At 49.0% G+C, this 9,512-nt stretch overlaps 1 non-coding gene across 1 annotated transcript; it reads left to right on the top strand.

Moving 5' to 3' along the window:
• The first annotated feature begins 1,270 nt into the window (after positions 1-1,270).
• TRNAL-CAA (transfer RNA leucine (anticodon CAA)) lies at positions 1,271-1,380 on the top strand. The gene is made up of 2 exons: positions 1,271-1,308; positions 1,335-1,380. It is a non-coding gene; the product is annotated as a tRNA-Leu (tRNA).
• The last annotated feature ends 8,132 nt before the right edge of the window (positions 1,381-9,512 follow it).

Raw genomic sequence — 9,512 nt, 5'->3', positions numbered from 1 at the left:
GGCTGGGCTGCATTAGGGCTCTCAGACCCCACCTCTGCGACAGTCCTCTAGTTTAACCATCTTTTGCAGGTCCTTTACAGTCCACCGCAGTATGTCACCGAAGTTCAGATCTACCAAAGTTGTAAACGTTTTTATTGCTGATGTCACTGGCGAATATCTAGTGCTGATCTTTGTTGTAAAAAGTTTCTATGCTAAAGTCTGAACTACAATCGTCTAACTCGAATGGCTGTTGTGACATCACCCAGATATGATGGCTGTCCACAGCCTTGCTTAAGACTTTGGTGGTTTTTAGGTCTTCTCCAACTCCCTAAAATGAGAAAATTGGCCCATTTGCTGACAACTTTTTTGTGCAAATGTGGGGTCCCCCTCCCCTTATCCACTCCCCATACTCTGCCATTCCCTTTACTTTTCCAAATTTAAATCAACCCTTTTATTAATGTCCCCCTCTATATACTGTATTTAACCTTTTAACTTGTCTTCCCCTGTCACCCTGCCTATCCACAGTATGCCTTCTGTTTTGTCAACAACAAAACTGCTGTCTAAAGGGTAGTCTGTTTTTACCCCTTCAAGATCACGGTATGCGATTCACAATACCTGTTCTAGAATATTCTGTTCCTAATGGCCATTGAGGTTTCTCTCATTGGCCATACCTGCCTGTAATAACTGGGTGCTGATAACATTTGTTTAGTGTTTTATTACTGCTGAATGCTTTCGTAGCGCCCTCTGTGGGTGTCCGTCCTAAAATATTCCAGAAAAGTGTCTGCTCTGGACTACCCCACTACTAACGAGCGATCTAGAAGGGGGCATTGCTGATATTTGTTCTAAAATGCTGCTTTGCCAAGAGCTGTTCTAGGAACCCCAACTGTTGATGTGTGCCCCAGAATATTAATGTATTGATGGCTGCCCTTGAATATTCAGTAGGTGATGAAAGATGGCGAGTTGGTGGCTGTTTTGCAAAATTCCATCCTTGATGTCCGAGACTGAATGTTCCCCAGCTGGTGTTTGTCCCAATGTATGCCACTGCTGGTGTCTGTTCTGGAATCCATGTTAAGCGTGTTCTGATGTAGTCCGTACCTGATGCCTGTTGTGGAACATGCCCTTGCTTATCTGCAATGCAGAACACGAGAGTGATGTTGCATAGTGTGTGATATTCCATTGCAGATGATTAAAGCTGAATGCTGCTTCTCAGGTTCCCGTTACACGCTGATACGCCGTTGTTTCTCCTGCATCTCCAGAGCCTGTACTCTTTACCCTGCTGCACCTTCCAGTTGTCAGGATGGCCGAGCGGTCTAAGGCGCCAGACTCAAGAGCTGATTCTCTTTCCCAGCTGGGTGTTCTGGTCTCCAATTGGAGGCGTGGGTTCAAATCCCACTTCTGACACAACCTTTTTTTTTTTTTTTTGCAGCCGCTTTCGGATCGGGGTGATTCGCGCCACGGTATATAGACGGTCCTTAAACTTGCCAATCCTGACAGATCGCTCTAACTTGTAGGGGTGCGCACGGAGGGTGGGGAGAGCTGGGCTGTTGTCTTCAGGAAACACGTCACAGGAGGCGGGCTGAGCCCTGGCCACTGATTGGTGGTAAATCCCACTAGTTGCGCGTGAAGGACTGGAGCTGAGATGTATTCATTGGGCCATAGAGTACTGTAGGAGAGAGATCTGCGAGAGGACGTAACTTGAGTTTATTTTGCAGGTGACCTAGGTGTGTAAAATAACATGTGAAAAATATCAGTAAAAGAATGCCGCGCCCAACGTGGGGCTCGAACCCACGACCCTGAGATTAAGAGTCTCATGCTCTACCGACTGAGCTAGCCGGGCTGCTGGTCACACAGTCTGCTGGTCGCCCTTTTCTTAGCACACCATTCCTAACTGGACAGCCTGTGAAGGGAGAGAGCAATGTGTGCTTGCATGTTTATGTGTGCTGCCTGTATGCCTGCACTCTATGTACGTGCATCTTTACGCAGCCGCTATGTCTCTGTGTTTGTCCATGTCTGCAGATATTTGTGGCGCTTCCCTTAATATGGTTATGTTATTGGTATCTTTCTGTGTAAGTTTATGTATGTCTACACATCTTTACTATGTGTGCAGCTAGCTTCCTCTTCCTACATGTGTCTCTGAAGTAAGTCTCTATGGATAAGTAGACCGTGTGTGTCTGTATCTGTGCGTGTGTGCCTGTGCACAGCCAAGCACACACTCGTTTGCGTCATTAAGACATGTACTGACCATAATCTACCCCCTATGCCATTCACAGATACTAGAAATCCAGGACCCCGAGATACAGGCTAAGAGTGGGTACAAAAAGAGCCCCATGGTCTGCCTGCGATCTCATACAGGAGCAGCTGTGTTAATAGCAGACTGGAGCAATACAGAGAGCTTTGTCCTGGCGGTGAGCCCTTATTGTAGCAGGCTTTTACTTGCAGATAAGCCCAGGGACGCCGTCAGGCCCTTTCAATCTTTGCAAATTAAAGTGGCCTCAAGTCTTGGGCAAGGGTATGGGGGGCAGCGACTTCCCCCATGTTTGCAGGATTTACAGACGTGTTATCACCTCATTGCCTCCAAACACTTGTTCCTCCACATCAGCCTCTTGCTGACAAAGAAGGGTTTATTGCTCTTCAGTGGGCAATTCATGTTTAGTATCCCTGCTGGATGGCCGTCTCCTGATAATCAGCGGCTAGTAACCTTCCCTTTTCACCATTGTAATGTATGCACCCCAGGAGTGCCCCAGACTGTTTTCGCTCTCAGCAGGGGGCCACCAACCATCATGTTGAAATGGGCAACCAAACATCTTCAGCAGGGCCTGGGTAGGCCAACACAGGGAACTATGTCCTGTCAGTGAGCTCTTACAGCAGCAAGCTGCTAATGCCAGGTTGGTGCAATATACAGAACTATAGCCTGGCTGTGAGATAACACAGATCAGGCTCTTGGTGGCAAACAGGCCCAGTATAGAGAGCTCTGGCTCGGCTGTGAGCTAATACAAGGCAGGCAGTTAACGGAAGACTGAGTTAACGCCGATAGCCACAGTGTCTTGAATCGGTCCTGGAAGGTCTGGGATCGCTGTAGGACGCTAAAACGGTCCTGGCACGTAACTGTTGGAACATGTCTTAGCGGTCTAGTAGCTCACCAACAGGGCCACCGCCATGTATATCCCGAAGTCAGGGGATTGCATCAGTGCGTTGCAACCCTGCTCAACTGTAAGGTGAGACGCTAGTTTCCCACTTTCATTCGGCTTTCTGGCCGCTCTGGGTTCCGTTGCTCTAACGGCTCCCTCTTGCTCTTTCTTTCCACCTTTGTGCTGCGCGCTCCGCGCTCTTCTCCTGTCTACCTTCCCTTTGCCCGGCCGCTCGGCCACTGCATGCTCTCTTGTCTGTGGCAGTCTCCTGTTGTTCACCCAGTCTCTGGGGACTCTTCCATTTCCTGCTTACCTTGTAATAACATCGAGGTTCCAGTCCGTTTTCATTCCTTTCCTAGGACGTTACCCCGCTCTTCAGTAAGCATCCTTGCTGTGCATTCTGGACCCTATAGTCCATTCCTCTTACCTGTGACTGGCCATTCAGGTTGAAGTCTTTCTCCGGTGGTCTATCTGCTCGAATACTCTACTCATCCATCACCCGACCGTTGGAACAACTGCTTTAGCGGCCATCCTGTTACCAAACCAAACCTACCTGCACTAGCTAAGGATACCTGGGTATTTCTGCCTGTCGGCTTTTCCCTGGAGTGGGGTTGGCTCCCCGGAGACCCCACTGCCAGGCTTTTTGCATATTAGTCAAAGTGGCCGCTGGGGGAGCCCGCCCTTACCTCTTCCAAAAGAAGGGAAAGAAGAAGACAGCACCTCAGAGGGGACAGAAGTAGATTGCGTCCTCTGACGACTCCTCATAAACACCAGGTGAGGAGTCGGAGGGAGAGGCTTGTATAGTCACCAAAAGTAACCCCATAGATTCTGAGACACGGCCTGGCTGGGCACTCTTACAGGAGCAGGCTGTTATTGGCAGCTCGGCCCAATACAGAGAGCTTTAGCCTGGCTCTCAGATAATACAGACCAGGCTGTTGTGGGCAGACAGACCCAGTACAGAGAGCTCTGGCTCGGCTTTGAGATAATACAAGGCAGGCAGTTAACGGCAGATTTGCCTGACACTGGGAGCCATGGCATGCCTGCGAACTCCTACAGGAAGAGGCAGTTAATGGCAGATTGGTCCAGTAGAGAGGGCGCTTTCCCATCTGTGATCCGGATTGAGCATGCTGTTAATGGCAGATTGGTCCATACTGACAGCCACGTCATAGCCTTGAGATTCTTCAGGAGCACGACTCTGCGTTTTGCACCTTTCCACAGTCCACGGACAGGACCCTGCTTAGCCTTGGAATAGCTGCAGAGACTACATGCACCCTATCTCTTCTTGCCCAAAGGCATCCGCACTCCAGTGCATGGCACTGGGCTGGGCTGCATTAGGGCTCTCAGACCCCACCTCTGCGACAGTCCTCTAGTTTAACCATCTTTTGCAGGTCCTTTACAGTCCACCGCAGTATATCACCGAAGTTCAGATCTACCAAAGTTGGAAACGTTTTTATTGCTGATGTCACTGGCGAATAGCTAGTGCTGATCTTTGTTCTAAAAAGTTCCTATGCTAAAGTCTTAACTACAATCGTCTAACTCGAATGGCCGTTGTGACATCACCCAGATATGATGGCTGTCCACAGCCTTGCTTAAGACTTTGGTGGTTTTTAGGTCTTCTCCAACTCCCTAAAATGAGAAAATTGGCCCATTTGATGACAACTTTTTTGTGCAAATGTGGGGTCCCCCTCCCCTTATCCACTCCCCATACTCTGCCATTCCCTTTACCTTTCCAAATTTAAATCAACCCTTTTATTAATGTCCCCCTCTATATACTGTATTTAACCTTTTAACTTGTCTTCCCCTGTCACCCTGCCTATCCACAGTATGCCTTCTGTTTTGTCAACAACAAAACTGCTGTCTAAAGGGTAGTCTGTTTTTACCCCTTCAAGATCACGGTATGCGATTCACAATACCTGTTCTAGAATATTCTGTTCCTAATAGCCATTGAGGTTTCTCTCATTGGCCATACCTGCCTGTAATAACTGGGTGCTGATAACATTTGTTTAGTGTTTAATTACTGCTGAATGCTTTCGTAGCGCCCTCTGTGGGTGTCCGTCCTAAAATATTCCAGAAAAGTGTCTGTTCTGGACTACCCCACTACTAACGAGCGATCTAGAAGGGGGCATTGCTGATATTTGTTCTAAAATGCTGCTTTGCCAAGAGCTGTTCTAGGAACCCCAACTGTTGATGTGTGCCCCAGAATATTAATGTATTGATGGCTGCCCTTGAATATTCAGTAGGTGATGAAAGATGGCGAGTTGGTGGCTGTTTTGCAAAATTCCATCCTTGATGTCCGAGACTGAATGTTCCCCAGCTGGTGTTTGTCCCAATGTATGCCACTGCTGGTGTCTGTTCTGGAATCCATGTTAAGCGTGTTCTGATGTAGTCCGTACCTGATGCCTGTTGTGGAACATGCCCTTGCTTATCTGCAATGCAGAACACGAGAGTGATGTTGCATAGTGTGTGATATTCCATTGCAGATGATTAAAGCTGAATGCTGCTTCTCAGGTTCCTGTTACACGCTGATACGCCGTTGTTTCTCCTGCAGCTCCAGAGCCTGTACTCTTTACCCTGCTGCACCTTTCAGTTGTCAGGATGAGCGGTCTAAGGGCCAGACTCAAGAGCTGATTCTCTTTCCCAGCTGGGTGTTCTGGTCTCCAATTGGGGGCGTGGGTTCAAATCCCACTTCTGACACAACCTTTTTTTTTTCCAGCCGCTTTCAGATCGGGGTGATTCGCGCCACGGTATATAGACGGTCCTTAAACTTGCCAATCCTGACAGATCGCTCTAACTTGTAGGGGTGCGCACGGAGGATGGGGAGAGCTGGGCTGTTGTTTTCAGGAAACACGTCACAGGAGGCGGGCAGAGCCCTGGCCACTGATTGGTGGTAAATCCCACTAGTTGCGCGTGAAGGACTGGAGCTGAGATGTATAGATTGGGCCATAGAGTACTGTAGGAGAGAGATCTGCGAGAGGACGTAACTTGAGTTTATTTTGCAGGTGACTTAGGTGTGTAAAATAAAATGTGAAAAATATCAGTAAAAGAATGCCACGCCCAACGTGGGGCTCGAACCCACGACCCTGAGATTAAGAGTCTCATGCTCTACCGATTGAGCTAGCCGGGCTGCTGGTTGCACTGTCTGCTGGTCGCCCTTTTCTCAGCACACCATTCCTAACTGGACAGCCTGTGAAGGGAGAGAGCAATGTGTGCTTGCATGTTTATGTGTGCTGCCTGTATGCCTGCACTCTATGTACGTGCATCTTTACGCAGCCGCTATGTCTCTGTGTTTGTCCATGTCTGCAGATATTTGTGGCGCTTCCCTTAATATGGTTATGTTATTGGTATCTTTCTGTGTAAGTTTATGTATGTCTACACATCTTTACTATGTGTGCAGCTAGCTTCCTCTTCCTACATGTGTCTCTGAAGTAAGTCTCTATGGATAAGTAGACCGTGTGTGTCTGTATCTGTGCGTGTGTGCCTGTGCACAGCCAAGCACACACTCGTTTGCGTCATTAAGACATGTACTGACCATAATCTACCCCCTATGCCATTCACAGATACTAGAAATCCAGGACCCCGAGATACAGGCTAAGAGTGGGTACAAAAAGAGCCCCATGGTCTGCCTGCGATCTCATACAGGAGCAGCTGTGTTAATAGCAGACTGGAGCAATACAGAGAGCTTTGTCCTGGCGGTGAGCCCTTATTGTAGCAGGCTTTTACTTGCAGATAAGCCCAGGGACGCCGTCAGCCCCTTTCAATCTTTGCAAATTAAAGTGGCCTCAAGTCTTGGGCAAGGGTATGGGGGGCAGCAACTTCCCCCATGTTTGCAGGATTTACAGACGTGTTATCACCTCATTGCCTCCAAACACGTGTTCCTCCACATCAGCCTCTTGCTGACAAAGAAGGGTTTATTGCTCTTCAGTGGGCAATTCATGTTTAGTATCCCTGCTGGATGGCCGTCTCCTGATAATCAGCGGCTAGTAACCTTCCCTTTTCGCCATTGTAATGTATGCACCCCAGGAGTGCCCCAGACTGTTTTCGCTCTCAGCAGGGGGCCACCAACCATCATGTTGAAATGGGCAACCAAACATCTTCAGCAGGGCCTTGGTAGGCCAACACAGGGAACTATGTCCTGTCAGTGAGCTCTTACAGCAGCAAGCTGCTAATGCCAGGTTGGTGCAATATACAGAACTATAGCCTGGCTGTGAGATAACACAGATCAGGCTCTTGGTGGCAAACAGGCCCAGTATAGAGAGCTCTGGCTCGGCTGTGAGCTAATACAAGGCAGGCAGTTAACGGAAGACTGAGTTAACGCCGACAGCCACAGTGTCTTGAACCGGTCCTGGAAGGTCTGGGATCGCTGTAGGACGCTAAGACGGTCCTGGCACGTAACTGTTGGAACATGTCTTAGCGGTCTAGTAGCTCACCAACAGGGCCACCGCCATGTATATCCCGAAGTCAGGGGATTGCATCAGTGCGTTGCAACCCTGCTCAACTGTAAGGTGAGACGCTAGTTTCCCGCTTTCATTCGGCTTTCTGGCCGCTCTGGGTTCCGTTGCTCTAACGGCTCCCTCTTGCTCTTTCTTTCCACCTTTGTGCTGCGCGCTCCGCGCTCATCTCCTGTCTACCTTCCCTTTGCCCGGCCGCTCGGCCACTGCATGCTCTCTTGTCTGTGGCAGTCTCCTGTTGTTCACCCAGTCTCTGGGGACTCTTCCATTTCCCGCTTACCTTGTAATAACATCGAGGTTCCAGTCCGTTTTCATTCCTTTCCTAGGACGTTACCCCGCTCTTCAGTAAGCATCCTTGCTGTGCATTCTGGACCCTATAGTCCATTCCTCTTACCTGTGACTGGCCATTCAGGTTGAAGTCTTTCTCCGGTGGTCTATCTGCTCGAATACTCTACTCATCCATCACCCGACAGGTGGAACAACTGCTTTAGCGGCCATCCTGTTACCAAACCAAACCTACCTGCACTAGCTAAGGATACCAGGGTATTTCTGCCTGTCGGCTTTTCCCTGGAGTGGGGTTGGCTCCCCGGAGACCCCACTGCCAGGCTTTTTGCATATTAGTCAAAGTGGCCGCTGGGGGAGCCCGCCCTTACCTCTTCCAAAAGAAGGGAAGGAAGAAGACAGCACCTCAGAGGGGACAGAAGTAGATTGCGTCCTCTGACGACTCCTCATAAACACCAGGTGAGGAGTCGGAGGGAGAGGCTTGTATAGTCACCAAAAGTAACCCCATAGATTCTGAGACACGGCCTGGCTGGGCACTCTTACAGGAGCAGGCTGTTATTGGCAGCTCGGCCCAATACAGAGAGCTTTAGCCTGGCTCTCAGATAATACAGACCAGGCTGTTGTGGGCAGACAGACCCAGTACAGAGAGCTCTGGCTCGGCTTTGAGATAATACAAGGCAGGCAGTTAACGGCAGATTTGCCTGACACTGGGAGCCATGGCATGCCTGCGAACTCCTACAGGAAGAGGCAGTTAATGGCAGATTGGTCCAGTAGAGAGGGCGCTTTCCCATCTGTGATCCGGACTGAGCATGGTGTTAATGGCAGATTGGTCCATACTGACAGCCACGTCATAGCCTTGAGATTCTTCGGGAGCACGACTCTGCGTTTTGCACCTTTCCACAGTCCACGGACAGGACCCTGCTTAGCCTTGGAATACCTGCAGAGACTACATGCACCCTATCTCTTCCTTCCCAAAGGCATCCGCACTCTAGTGCATGGCACTGGGCTGGGCTGCATTAGAATCTCAGACCCCACCTCTGCGACAGTCCTCTAGTTTAACCATCTTTTGCAGGTCCTTTACAGTCCACCGCAGTATGTCACCGAAGTTCAGATCTACCAAAGTTGTAAACGTTTTTATTGCTGATGTCACTGGCGAATATCTAGTGCTGATCTTTGTTGTAAAAAGTTTCTATGCTAAAGTCTGAACTACAATCGTCTAACTCGAATGGCTGTTGTGACATCACCCAGATATGATGGCTGTCCACAGCCTTGCTTAAGACTTTGGTGGTTTTTAGGTCTTCTCCAACTCCCTAAAATGAGAAAATTGGCCCATTTGCTGACAACTTTTTTGTGCAAATGTGGGGTCCCCCTCCCCTTATCCACTCCCCATACTCTGCCATTCCCTTTACTTTTCCAAATTTAAATCAACCCTTTTATTAATGTCCCCCTCTATATACTGTATTTAACCTTTTAACTTGTCTTCCCCTGTCACCCTGCCTATCCACAGTATGCCTTCTGTTTTGTCAACAACAAAACTGCTGTCTAAAGGGTAGTCTGTTTTTACCCCTTCAAGATCACGGTATGCGATTCACAATACCTGTTCTAGAATATTCTGTTCCTAATGGCCATTGAGGTTTCTCTCATTGGCCATACCTGCCTGTAATAACTGGGTGCT

Source organism: Ambystoma mexicanum, chromosome 13 (assembly GCF_040938575.1).
Source record: "Ambystoma mexicanum isolate Mex_15411 chromosome 13, UKY_AmexF1_1, whole genome shotgun sequence".
NCBI lineage: Eukaryota > Metazoa > Chordata > Amphibia > Caudata > Ambystomatidae > Ambystoma > Ambystoma mexicanum.
This window is presented reverse-complemented; position numbering and strand designations above follow the sequence as displayed.